The sequence below is a fragment of the Rhinolophus sinicus genome, linkage group LG16 (assembly GCF_036562045.2).
Source record: "Rhinolophus sinicus isolate RSC01 linkage group LG16, ASM3656204v1, whole genome shotgun sequence".
NCBI classification, from domain to species: Eukaryota; Metazoa; Chordata; class Mammalia; order Chiroptera; family Rhinolophidae; genus Rhinolophus; species Rhinolophus sinicus.
Genome location: NC_133765.1, coordinates 17,554,957 through 17,568,080, shown reverse-complemented (window position 1 = coordinate 17,568,080; position 13,124 = coordinate 17,554,957). Strand labels below are relative to the sequence as shown.

Sequence of the window (13,124 nt, the reverse complement as noted above, 5' to 3'; positions counted from 1 at the left end):
TCAGCCCACAGACAGACCTGACCCCCACACCTTGGTCTGTGCAGGTCTTGTCCTGGAAGCACCTGGAGGGAGGTCACTGTGAGCTTGGTGCCTCCCTTTCAGGTGGGCAGGGTCCCTGAGTATTTGCCGCTCCCTGCACCTTCACCCCACCCTAAGAGCAGGGCTGGTGCTCACTGTCCATGATGCAGAAAGGCTGAGGCAGAGGGGGTATCAGCCTTTATTATGGGGTCTGCACAGCGGGTGCTGAGCCCCTCCTGCTGAGAGGAGGCTGAGATGCCAGTCGGGACTGATCATCCAGCCTCTGACGAGCCCGTTATCCTCCCATTCCTTTAATCCCAGGCAGAGCATGTGCACTGGATCTCTGGGGGCCTGGGTCACCTCTGGGGCCTCCATCACCCCATGCCATGTGCCTGGGAGCACCATCAGTCAGCAGCAGGAGCCAGGGTGGTGGTCACCTAGTACAGCAGGCCTGGGGCTCAGACCCTGGTTCGGCAGCTGCAGAGCCCCAAGTGGAGGCAGCAGTGGTGGCATGGGCCACACTGCCCTCAGGCTCGAGGTCCAGGCCCTCATAGATGGTGGGGAGCAAGGTGCACTGGCTCAGCCACCGGCGCAGCCCAACCAGCAGGGGCTGGGGCAGGGAGGCCACGTCTACGTTGTTGCCCAGGTCCACCCAGGCTAGCGCAGGGAACTTGGTGGTGTCCTTCATGGCCTCCGTGAGCTCACGGGCGGCAGCCCGTGTCAGCCGGTTGCCGTTGAGCAGGAGCTGGGAGAGGCGGGGCAGCGTCCAGAGGCTGGGCAGCAGGAGGTGTAGCAGCTCATCACTCAGCCCCGTGAAGCTCAGGTCCAGCGCCGTGAGCCCGGCGCCCTGGCTGCCCAGGTAGCGCGTTATATGTGGCACATCCCGCACCGACAATGGGATCCCTGAGAGGTTCACAGTCTCCCCTGCCAGCAGAGTCTTCTGCAGGCTGCTCTTGAGGCTGTGGGAGGGTTGCAGGTGGAGACAGACTGAACAAGGGCCCACAGCCCAGGTTCCACTGCCCACAGAAAATGCCCTGTTGCGGCAGCCCAGGGAGGTGAGTTGGGCCAAGGTGGGATCAAAATGCCACTTTCTAAATGGCTGGCCATGGGTAATGCTCGGAACCTCTCTGAGCCTCAATTTCCCCTTTGGTGAAAGGGATCTGACTGTTGAGATGATTAAATACACACCTGTTCAGGCTCTAAGAGCTGTAATTATAAAAACCTACCTGTGACTGCACCACCACACCTGTCATTTATTGTCTCACTTACTTTCATGCCAGCCCAGTGGGGTAGGAACGATTGCATTCTCCAGAGGAGCAAATGGACACTCAGAGAGGTGATGCGATTCTTCCATGGTTACACACCATTAAGTGGGGAGCCAGGTCTCCAAATCGAGGTGCTCCAATTCCTGAGCCCAAACATTTTTCACGTGCCTCCTCTAAAGTCAACCCTTTGGGGGTAAGGATAGGTGTTCCTATGAGGATGATAGGGTATCAGGCTAGTCCCTCAGGTCTTGGAGGCTAGAGAGGCGACAGGCCCAGGGAAGCGAGAGGGGAGGTGTTGGGGGAGGTGGGGGTGGCGACCTGCCCTGGGGAAGGGCTCCCTGTGTTCTAAGCTGGAAAAGAAGTTTAGAGACTGAGGAGGGTCCCCTGATGTCCTCAAAAACCCCTCTAGGCCTCTCCTGTCATTTGAACACAGCTCACGAGGCAGATAGTCTTGACTAGGGGGTGAGGGTAGTGGGGTCACCCCACCTGCCACAGCGGGGGACAGATGTGGACTGCAAGGCCTGAGGGGGGCAGGGGAGAGCACCAGGGCTGTGGTTCTGGGCCCCTGGGCCGAGTCTGTGGCCATAGGCTGTGACGGAGTGTCTGAGAGCAGGACCCCTTGGCAGAGTGAGCCATCAGGCCAGCTGGGGAGGCCTGGGCTTCAGGCAGGTGGCACAGAATTCTCGAAGGGATGCAGGAAAATCAAGGCGGGAGTGGCCTTGGGAAAGCCACTTTCCCTCTCGCAGCCTCAGTTTCCTTCCCAGTAAAATGGGCATCATGACCCAGAATCTGCCTCCCTCAAAGCCTGTTACAAGGATTCAGCGGATACCTGCTAAGGTCACCTTGGAGACAGGCCCAATGACAGGCCAGAGACTGAGGGAGGAGCGAATGGCAGGGGTTGGGTCATATAGAGAGTACAGCTTGACTTGGAGAGTGTCTGCAGCCATCGGCCAGCCATGACCTCCAGTGTTGGGGCCATGATACAGGCGAGGGCGAGAGGCCCACAGAGTGGCGTTTCAGGCACTAGCCTCTTTCTGAGAGAAGCCTGGGTACTCCCCAAGGGCTGGTCCTGCCTCTTCACATCAGCCTGGGAAGGGACCCTAAGGGGCATGAGGTGGGACTATGGTTAGGCTCCCCTTACCAGCTCGGGGTCTTCCTCCAGGGCAGTCTGGACGCTTGCTGCCACTTGGAGTGAGGGGTGAGGTGGTAGATGAGCTGCCGACAGATCTTGTCCGAGGACTTCCAGAACTCAGAGTCCTGTAGGGAGACACTGCTGTCAAGGGTGAGTCCGAGCCTCTCTCACTGCCCTCTGGGCACTGGAGATCCAAGTGTGTGGTTGAGTACACAGTTATTCATTACGGATCACTGAACTGCCCACTGGCCTCCCCTGCCCACCTCCCACTCCAGCTATGGCTTGGCACGGAGCCAGGGGAGTCTGCCCACTGGGAGCTGGACAGGCTGGTCTGAGGCCCGCAGTGCCCGGTGGGAGGAAGCCCAGACAATGGGCCCTTGTTCCCTGTCCTCAGGCCTCGGGCCAGCACCTCCAGCCATCAGTCGGCCCTCTGCCCACCCTCAGCGCTCCCCGGGGACTCGCCACAGGGGGAGGCAGGACCAGGCCCCTCCAGGGAGCCCTGCTCCACTGACGCCACCCCCAGAGAATAGGAACAAGCCAGGTCAGCATGTTTTTCTACCTCTCACTCTCCAATCTAGAATGTGCCTGTGGGGCCTGGGGTCTGGACTGCCAGGGCTGGGAGGGTTAACACGCTACAGCACCACGACCTGGCTCACTCCTGCCCCTAAGTGGGCCTTTGTAGAGCCCAGCTTGGGCAGAATGGGGGTGCCCTGCTTTCCATAAGCTGGCACTGAGCACGCTCCACTACCCACATGTTCTTTATCCATTCCCTCCATTAACAGCGTGCACACACAATGGCAGCAAGCCCCCAGGGTCATTGTGGCAGCTCTAGGCTACCTCAGAATCCTTAGTGACAACTGCATATAAATATGGGAGTTCAGAGTTTGCAGGGCCCATCGTGGGCATCCTTGACTCACTGTGACTCAGAGATGGGGGTTGGGGGCTGGCCACAGGCTGTGTCAGAAGCACAGCACTGTCAATGCTCATGGTGGCAGGATGTCTGCAGGTGCCATTAGAGTGGGGTTCTGGGCAAACGTGATGCATGTGGGGAGATGAGGGGGAGGCTGCAATTGGAAGTTGCCAATTCAACATGAGGAAGGATTTGCTGTGGCTTACGCTGCTGTGGGAAGCAGTGAGCACTTGTCCCCAAGGGTAGTGTACAGGATGGGGACATTGGACAGGGGTTCCAGCCTAGGACAGTTCTCTTCTGGTCCAGGAACCCGGAGGCTGAGAACTCAGAGATTTGGGTCCATCAGCGAATTTGTAAGAACATTACAAAGTCCTGCAGGGGTCCTGCAGGGTCCCCATACAACTTCCTGCCTGGATTCTGGGGCCTGGTGCTTAGTGCTGCCACTCAGGAAATGGTCTACCCAGCACACAACTTTCTGGGGTTGGGAAAGTACAGCTCACACTTGCTCTAGCTGCTGTCCACCATTATACATTGACACTGGCATGAGGGCCCAGAGAGGGACAGTGACCTGCCTAAGGCATCACAGCAAGCCAGATAAGGATGCAGGTTCCTAGCCCCCAGCCCTGGGCTCTCCTGGGCCCTGTCAACCACACCATCCAGCCTGAGGTCCTTGCCTGCTGGCCTCACCGTCTTGGGGAATTGCAGGTCCTGGGCCAGGTTCACGAGCAGGTCATGGGAAATGGGGTCTACCAGATTGAGGAAGGACACATTCCTGTAGAGGACGTCAGGGAGGAGGATCCCCTCGAGGCCCAGGTCCTGTGGGTGGTGAAGAGAGTTGAGTGAGCCAGGAGTTGGGGCCACCCTTCTCTGGGCCCCCTCCCAGCCAGCCAGAGCCCCTCACATCCATTCCCCTTTCTCTGTCTCTCTGAGGCTTCCTGGGGTCTCCCCACAGGTGGCGATGGGCTAACTATCTAGGGGCAGGTGGACCTTTTAGATGAGGAGAGAGTCAGTGCACCAGGGGCCTCCGGAGGTGATAAGTGGGTCCAGAGCCCTTAGACTAGTGCCCTGAAGGTGAAACATGCTGGGACACCTTGCATTCTCTGAGGTTGGGCCTATCCAGGGGATTCTTTGAGGGCTCCTCTGATGACCCCAAAAGCCACTGTCCTCTAGTATTCCCTTTGGGCCCTTTGCCTCTTCCATCTATCCCTGTCTGTTTGCCTACAGGTCCAGACCCCTGCTGTGGTGGAGAACCTCAGTTCAGACTAGGCGTGTTCATCTCCTGCCCTGAATCTGGCTTCACTTCCTGTGCCCCAGCTCAGTAAAGGGTGTTACCATCCCCATCTTCCCAGGAATCACCCCACACTCTCCCTCACCCCACCCACCCAGCTCTCCCTCCCCTTTACTCAAGGAGGTTCAGGCCTCATTCTACAGCAACCTCCCCCTGGGGCTCCTGCCACTCTTTCAGTCTCACCCTCAGGCTGCCAGAGCCTGCTCTAGGAAACACACACACACATGAGCTTGACCTTAACCCCCTTTGGTGGGGACCAAATGCTCTGAAGTCGTGTGATATCAGACTCATGCACAGTCTGCAGTCTCAGAACTCTCCACAGCCTGGCACTCACACTCTCCCCAGCCTACCAGCCCCCTTGTCTAGCTTCCAAGTCTCTCACTCCTCAAATAGACCCCATCATCAAGCCCCTGGCCTTCCTGTCTTCAGCCCTCAATCTGTTACACAGGCCTGACATGGTACTAACCACCCTTTTTGAGGTTCTATTTAGAGGGTATACTGACAAGCTGATGGGGCAGGCACAGCCAGGAGGGGCCTCCAGAACCTATGTGGGCCTCCGCAAACCAAAGAGTGACCTGTTCAGTGCAGAAGCCAACCCGCCCCACCCGTACACAGGAAGACAGCCCAGGAGGGAGTGCCCAAGGGCTATAACTGCAGAGTTTCTGTGGGGTATGGGGCAGGACAGGCCCCTCACTGGGCCTCGAATCCCAAACTCTGGGAAACGGAGCTGGTTTCCCAGTTATAATGCCCAGCTGGTGCCTTGGACTCCAGATAGAAATCTATGCCTCTGGATAGTCTGGCTGATTTGGTGATGCTCTGCTGTTTGCATTGTAAACATCATTCATGTTCATGTTGCAGATGTCAGTTAGGGAGGACCCAGAAGGGAGGAGTGACTGGTGAGCCTGGGCTGACCCAGACAGGGCCCCAGACCTCAGCCTGCTTTCTGCTGGTCTAGACAGCTCCTCTTAAAGGGCCAGCCTCACCTTTCCAGACTGCTGAGCCAAGAAGAGAGTAGCAGGAGGAGCATGGCTGGGAGGCTAGAGGTTGGACTGTGGCCTTGGCTGGCCCCCAGTCTGTTCTGTGGTTCTAGGCTCACTTTTCTCCAAGCCTAAGTTTCCCATCTCTAATCATCCTCCTGCAGGGCCAAAGACCTGCACGGCTGATTTCAGCTTACGGGATTGGGCAGGTTGTGGTGGCAGCTGCTGTAGGGGGTGGGGATGTGGGCAGAGAGGGAAGTAGCCTGCCTAGTGGTGATGCTGGGAGCAGGACCCATGTCTCCTAGGATAACCCAGGGTTCGGGATCTGGGACTCAGGTGCCTGGTGTGTGTAGGACCAGAGCCCCCGCCGGTCCAGATGTGGTATGATGTACAGATGCCAGGGGTGTGTACTCAATGGGCGTGAGCTGTCCTTTAAGAGGATGGGTGATGCATGCTGTAGCTCTGTCTGGGCCACCTGGCGTCATGGTGAGGTTGCACCCACTGACCAGCTGGGCTGTTGCTTCCCAGGATCCTCTCTCTAAGGTCCAGTGCCTCCCCTCACCCTGGGGGGGGGGGCTGCAGGCTTCCCATTGCCCCTTAATACAAGATGCTCACACCGGCCACTCCTCCCAGCCCCCCTCCTTTCCTGCCAAGTCCTGAATCTGGGCTCTTAGCTACTAGCTTGGGGCACCCTCAACACACACAACAGACCTCAAACCCCAGAGGCTGCCCGACACACTCACAGTCCCCCCCCACGTCCCCCGCCTCAATGGTCCTCACTTTAGCTGGTTGCCCTCCCTCCCTTGCCGTCTCGCCCAGACAAGCTTCCACCCCTGCAGCCAGTCATCTGCTCCCCTCGGAACCCGCCCGGCCCGTGTGCCATTCCGGGCCGGCCCTGCCTCCCGGCCCCTTCCAGGCCCGAAGCCCGAAGCACAAAGCGCGCAGTCCCCCGCCTCTCCCGGGCCTCCAGCCCCGGGCTGGCCCGCTCCTTCTCTCGCCTGGCGCAGGAGGCGCAGCAGCTGCCGGGCGTGTTCCGGCCGCCGCTCGCGGAGCGTGGACTGAATCTCGCGGAGCCAGCGCACCCGGCGCTCATACGGCGCGGGCCCGCACCCCGTCGCCGCCCCGGCCTCGGAGCCCGCCTCGGGTCCAGCCCGCCGGCCCAGCCGCGCCCCCATGGCCACCGAGCAGCCGGCGGCCAGCAGGCGGGAGGCCGGGAGGTCTGAGCCCCGCCCCCGGTCCCGGCCCCGGCCCCGCCCCGGGCTGGCTCCGGCCCAGCCCCCGCCCCTGGATGCGCGGAGTGGCGAGCGTGGTGTCTGAAGCTGTACAGCTCTGCCGGGCCGGAGACGGGGAAGGGAGGGGGGGTTTCCTGCTGGGGCCTCCGAGCTCCCAAACACTGGGTGTGGGGGGGTCTCGCTGGAAGACGGGCCCCCACCCGTGCTAGGCAGGGTTCTGAAGTTTTGATGCTCCCGGGGTGAGTCGCTGAGCACAGCCAGGACAAGAGGGCGCTTGACGCCTCTAAAGCCTTCTGGCCCCAGTGCGGATTGTGGAACAGTTGCTTTCGCGGTGCAAAGAGCACTGGACTTGGACTCAGGGCAGGATGGATTGAGGGTTCCGCTAAAGTTTGCCAGCCTTAGGCAGTGCCAGGACATGCTTTCAGGAATCACCCCAGCAAAGAGCAATTGTAGTATCTGACCCGTACACCCTGCTTGGACACTCCTACGATGACAAATATTTACTGCCCCTCCCAGCATGGCTAGGGACAGGCCTCCGCAGGCTGAGTGGAACCAGCCCCCTCTGACCCAGGCCTCTGATCTCTGGCCTCGGAGATAAACGGGATGAGGATTGCTGGTTAACCGTTAAGCCCAGCTCTGGTAGAATGGCAGACAGAAGGCTGGCTGCACCTGCCCCTGGCTTTGGTTTTCCCTGCCTGACAAGGGGGGAGGGACCGTGTGAGAAGGGAGACCCCTGGCTCTTCCCAGGACCAGACTTGAGCTAGGGACCCACCCAACTCAAAGAATGTCTCCACCTTCTGAGACTTCCTCAGCAGGAGTCTGGGGACTTCACTGGAGGCCTGCCGTCCCCTGCAGCCCCTACTCAGGTCTAGGCCCCTCACATTCCCTGGGTAGGGAGCATTTGAGATACTAGGCTCCAATCCCCAACTGCCACAGCAAGGAGGGTTTGTCCAGCCTGTGAGGACAGGGTGCCTGAGTACAGGTGCAGAAGGAGGGTGGGGTGAGAGGAGACCATCCAAGGGCATGTGGTAAGTGAGGGCAGGGTCAGGTTCCTTCCTTTGGGTTAAGCACTACCTGGGTCTGTGGACCCCCTGAAACAAGGCAGTGTCCTCATCCCATAACCACCCACTGAACCCCAACCCTTGTTGCCGGCTTGGGCACCCACTGAATCCCAACCCTTGTTGCCGGCTTGGGCCTGTTTCTGGGGCCTTTCTATCCTGGGCTTAATTCTCTCCTGGCAACTGCTGGCTGGACCCAGCAACCTCCTCTCCCTCCTGTATAGTTAACATTGTCCTGGGGCCACCTTGGCATCACAGGTTTCCTCTCTGGCAAACCTGCATGACTGCTTGGCTTGCCGTCCCTCAGAGCCCAGGCACTGTCGCTGAATTGACGTGGTGGTGAGGGAGCCAGAGACTTCAGCAGTGGCCCCAGTGCCCCAGACACCTCTAAGACCCCCTGTCCAGAGCTGGCACCCTGGTAAGACCCTCCTCCGCCACCCCCATATCCCCAGGGCTGGAGCCAGAGCTGGGATTGCTCCCAGATCCTGACCATATCCTTCCAGAGACTGAGCCAGGCCTGCACATTGTCACCTTGATTGTGAGAAGACTGAGGTGGGGTTGCAGGGTGGGGGAAAGGCCGGCTGAACCTGAGGTCATGAAGGGGGCAAAGCAGGCAGTGGCATAGGGAGATGCCCAGAGTTTAGAATCTTGTGGAAAGCAGAGAACTAACCCCCGGCCCCATCCCTCACCCCACAACTCACCCTCTGTCCCTGGCTGGGAGATTCCTGGAGGACGTTTTTCCAGGAAAGGAGGGAGAGTGGTGTCTGGACCCAGATCCCTGGATGGGTTTCCTTCAGCCTCCTGTGGGGGGTGCCTAGATTGAGCTGGCTCTTGGGGACTCTTTCTGGCCTAACCTGATTGGGCAGGAGCCCCCAAAGCCAGGGCTGTGTCGTGGGGAGTGGAGACTTCTTTCTCCCTCACTAGCTTCCATGTGTACATAACTAAGGCTGCTGGCCCCACTCCCTGGAGTTTTCCTGGGCAGCAGAACTGTGTTTTTAGAGTCCCCACAGCGCAGGGGGAGAGCTGTGAATTTGCCCTCTCAGGCCCCAGGATTGATGTGGAGATTCAGGGGCTTGTACCATGCCTCTCAGGGCAGCCCTACTCAGTGGGCCACCAGTGAGGTAGAGGTTGGAGGGGTCAGAGAGTCAGTGTGGGGGGGAGACGGCCAGACCCCAGGCCCTCTTGGAGGCAACCTGAACCCCAAGTGGAGCCTGCCAAGAGATAAGTAGCAATGACAGCCACACCTTTGGCTTCCCAAGCCCTTGGCGACCCATGTAGTGACTCAGCTGGAGTGACAGGGAACAAAGTCCAGATGACTCAGAAGGTGGGGTGAAGGGTTGTGGCTGGAACTGGAACGGTCTCAGTTTTGGGCTTCTTCTCTGCCCACCAGCGGGATAGTCCCAGCCCAGGAGGAAAGTTAGCACAGGGCTGATGGTACCTCAGCAGGTAGCCAGGTGACACCGAACCTCTTAGCAGCCAATGCAAAGAAGGAGGCAGGATGGTTTTGGACTCAGTAGGAGGAAGGAAGTAGATGGATGCTCTATGAAGGCAGTTTTCCCTGGAACCAGGTCTGCAGGGATGGGTTGTCAGCCTTCTACAGAGCCAGAAATCTCCATGCGGGGGGGGGGAGGGGGGTCACAGGTGTAGGTTCAGGACCTGGATTAAAATCCCCTGGACCTGACACCTTTGGGGTGTGCAAACATAGGCAAAGTAGGTAGCTGTATTAGTTTTCTATGGCTGTCATAACAAATTACCCCAAACTTGGTGGCTTAAAACAACAGAAATGGATTCTCTCATGGTTCTGGAGGCTAAAAGTCTGAAATCCAGGCATCAGCAGGGCTGTGCTCTCTGAAGGCGCCAGGAAAGAATCCCTCTGCTTTTTCCAAGCTTCTGGCATTGCTGCCAGTCCTTAACTTTCCTTGGCTTGTAGCTGCATCGCTCCAACCTCTGCCTCCATTGTCACATGACCTTCTCCCCCCCGCCCCCCCGTCGGTGTCTCTACTCACATGGCCTTATAAAGACACTCATCATTGGATTTAGAGTCCACCCTCACCTTAACTAATGACATCTATGAAGACTCTATTTCTAAATAAGGTCACATTCTAAGCTCCTGAGTGGACATGAATTTGGGGAAACACTCTTCAACCCACCACAATAACCTCTGCAAACCTCAGTTTCCTTATCTGTAAAATGGGGAAAATAAAATGCCCATCTGGCAAAGGTGTCATAGGATTAGACATACAACAGTGCTGGTACACAGCACTGTTGGACAGGTGTGAGCTCTTTTCACTAATGAATCTTCCATAGCTCTATCCCGAATCCACCCAGCCACCCAACAACCATCATTCTTCCAGTGAAGATTACTGGGCAGTGTGGTTACTTTGGAGACTAAGAAAGTCACAGGAGGTCATAGTAATAGCTGTGCTCACCCACCCCCACGGTGGGAGGTGAGGAAGGCAGCTGACCAGGAGGAGGAGAAGAGCTTCAGGAGGAAGTGACATTGAGGTTGGGGTCTAAAAGAAGAGTGCTAGCACAATATCCCAGCAGGAGAGCAGGGCAGAGCCTCAGCAAGGCAGGAATTTATCCGGAGGGCAAAGGGGGCCTTTGAATGGTTTTAGGTGGGGGAGGGTCATGCTCGGATTTGCAGGCTGAGCACAGGGGCTGTAGTAGGGAAACCAAGGAGGAGCTGGGGACCCCGAGGAGGAGTTGCCAGGTGCGAAGCAGTGGTCTGAGGGGAGATTGGGGTCAGATGCAGCCATGAGGGGGTGCAGAGGTAAGGGCCACGGGTTGGGGCCAGTGAGGATGCAGGGGTGGCCACACCGGACTAGATGGGCTAATGTGACTGGTGGAGGTGTGAGGAGGTAGCAGCTTAGCTTAGTCTTGGGCGTGTGGACCTGAGGTACCTGAAACACCAGGGAAGAGGATGTTTGAGCAAGATTCAGCTAAAGAGGAACTGAGTCCAGCTTGCAGAGGTGAAGGAGGCCAAGGAGAGGCTATGAAAAAGGGGGTGGGGGATAGAGCTCCTGGGAGTCCAGGGGGTGCAAGGAAAATGTTGGGCAGTTTTGTCATCAGTGAAACCACGGTCCACTTAGTGAATGGGCGGGTTTGGGCGTGAGACCCCTGAGGCTATGGCTCTGGAGACAAGAAGACTTGGCTCTTAGGGAGTCTATGCCTTGAGCAGGGGTGGGGCTTGGGCATGGACCAGATCCAGCCTTCCTCCCCCACCCCTTGGAGCTCCCAGACATTGCAGATAATTATAAGGTGATGTGATAAATGCTACTTGCGCAGAGTGCCGTGGGCAGGGAAGACCGGGCAGCCTGCAGGGGGGCACTTATGACCTCTGAGCTGCTCCTCAGGCAGGGGCAGGGAGAGATGGCTTCAGGCCCTGTATAGGAGCCATGGAAGTAGCAGTCACTTACTGTAGCCTGTGTACTGTCTCAGTGAATCCACCCAACTGTTTTAATTATCCCTGTTCTCCAGATAAAAAACTGAGGACAGGAAGAGGAGACCATGGGCTACCAGTAGCTGGGGTCGAATTTGAACCTAGGGACGCTAAAGCCACTTTGCCATTCTGCCTCTGAGTTTGGGAGTTGGACTTGGTCCACCAGGTGCCAGACCGGCCCTGCTGCCGGATGTTCCCAGGTGTTTACAAGCTGACATTTCTGGAAGCCCACGCACATGGCTGTGCTCCAGCCTCCATCCTCACATCAAAGGTGGGCGCTGAAATAGTGAATGCTGGGTATGGCTCCAGGGGTGCTGGCCAGGCTCTGGGGATGCAGGGACTCTGCCCGTGCCTGCAGTTGGCCAGAGCTCATCTCCCCACCACCACTTGGTGACTTCAGCCCCTTTACCACACTGGCGTCTTCCTTCCATCTCTTCAGTGTGGTCTGCATGGCTCTGAGAGGCTGTGGCCAGGTAGCCACAGGGTCTGGCGTGGCCCCTGCTCTTCTGCTCTGTGGCCTTAGACCGTGGCAGCAGGCCCATGTGAAGCAGGCAGACGCTCACAGCTGCAGAAAGAATTCTAAGAAGGCAAACTGGGGCTTGACACTGGGAAGAACTTGCCAACCAATCAGTCTTGCTATTTTTATGGATAGTAAGCTCCCCATCAGGGCAGGTGTGCAAGCTGACTTTTTTGGGGTGCTGCAGATGGGTGATCAGAGACCAAACATTTGAGATTCTGTGATCCTAGTTAAGATACTACGATGATTGGCTTTGCAGTCACTTTTCCAAATATCTCCTTGGTGCAGATACCAGGAGCCATAAAGCATCCTGGATGGTATCAGGTTTCCTGGCTCCCAGCAGGTCCTGAAATCCTGTCCCAACAGCTCTGGAGGATGGATCAGGCCCTGCTTGCATCTGGACCTTCCTGCCAGGCTCACTCCCTGCGAGGCTCATGGCTGCATTTGGGGATATTGTTTCTCTACCAGCTGTCGCCCACCTAGGGCATGAGGCTCACTTGGCACACCGTGGGACAGGCACCAGCCGCTCCCAGGACCTGACAGCAGGGTGGGGCATGACAGAAGTGGTTGCAAGGTTTTCCTCCAGTCATGGGTCGCTGTCCTGCCCAGTGGCTTTGGGCAAATTCCTTCCCCTCTCAGGTTTCAGTGTCCTTGTGCTGGGAATACTCTTCTTCCTCCACCAGGGACTTGTTTTCCCAGGCACAGAAGTGGGGCAAATCTGAGCCTGTCAGAACAGGAAGGGCCTTGGAGGTCACTGTGGGCCCATTTCTCAGAGGAAGGGGTGGGCCAGCCTCCTCTACCCACTGGATTAGTGCCTTGAGCCTCCTGTCTGGCCGAGGCCCCTGAGGCACTCTAGGTTGCTGGTGCCAGCACAGCAGGACTGATTAGGAGATGAAAGGCACCAGGATGGTGAGGTGGCACCCCCCAACCCCCATAATGCCTTGACAGCTGCCCCTGGCTGGAGGCCAGCTCGGCCCAGGAAATCTCTTCAAGGAACAAGGATACAGAGACCTCAGCTTGGCCAGTCCCCAACCAACACTCCCGTGAACACTGCCTTCTTCCCTCCACCCCTGCCCACTGCATGGCTGACTGAGGAGCTAATGGTCACCCACCAGGGTCTTAATGAGTGAGCTGGGGTTGATGGGTTACCCAGCCCGCTGACACATTTACCCGCCTCCCTGGGCTCTCAAAGTCCAGACACCTGACCTTCAAGGTCTAAGCTCAGACACCTTCCTTTCCAGTCTTGACTCCTCAGGGGTCAGGGAAGGACCCAGGGAAGTTAAGA

General features: G+C 57.8%; 1 long non-coding RNA gene across 1 annotated transcript; it reads right to left on the bottom strand.

Moving 5' to 3' along the window:
* Positions 1-199: 199 nt before the first annotated feature.
* LOC109433819 (leucine-rich repeat-containing protein 75B) lies at positions 200-6,804 on the bottom strand. The gene is made up of 4 exons (XR_012492568.1): positions 6,589-6,804; positions 4,013-4,141; positions 2,425-2,540; positions 200-977 (listed from the first exon to the last, which is right to left on the bottom strand). It is a non-coding gene; the product is annotated as a leucine-rich repeat-containing protein 75B (long non-coding RNA).
* Between the last annotated feature and the right edge of the window lie 6,320 nt (positions 6,805-13,124).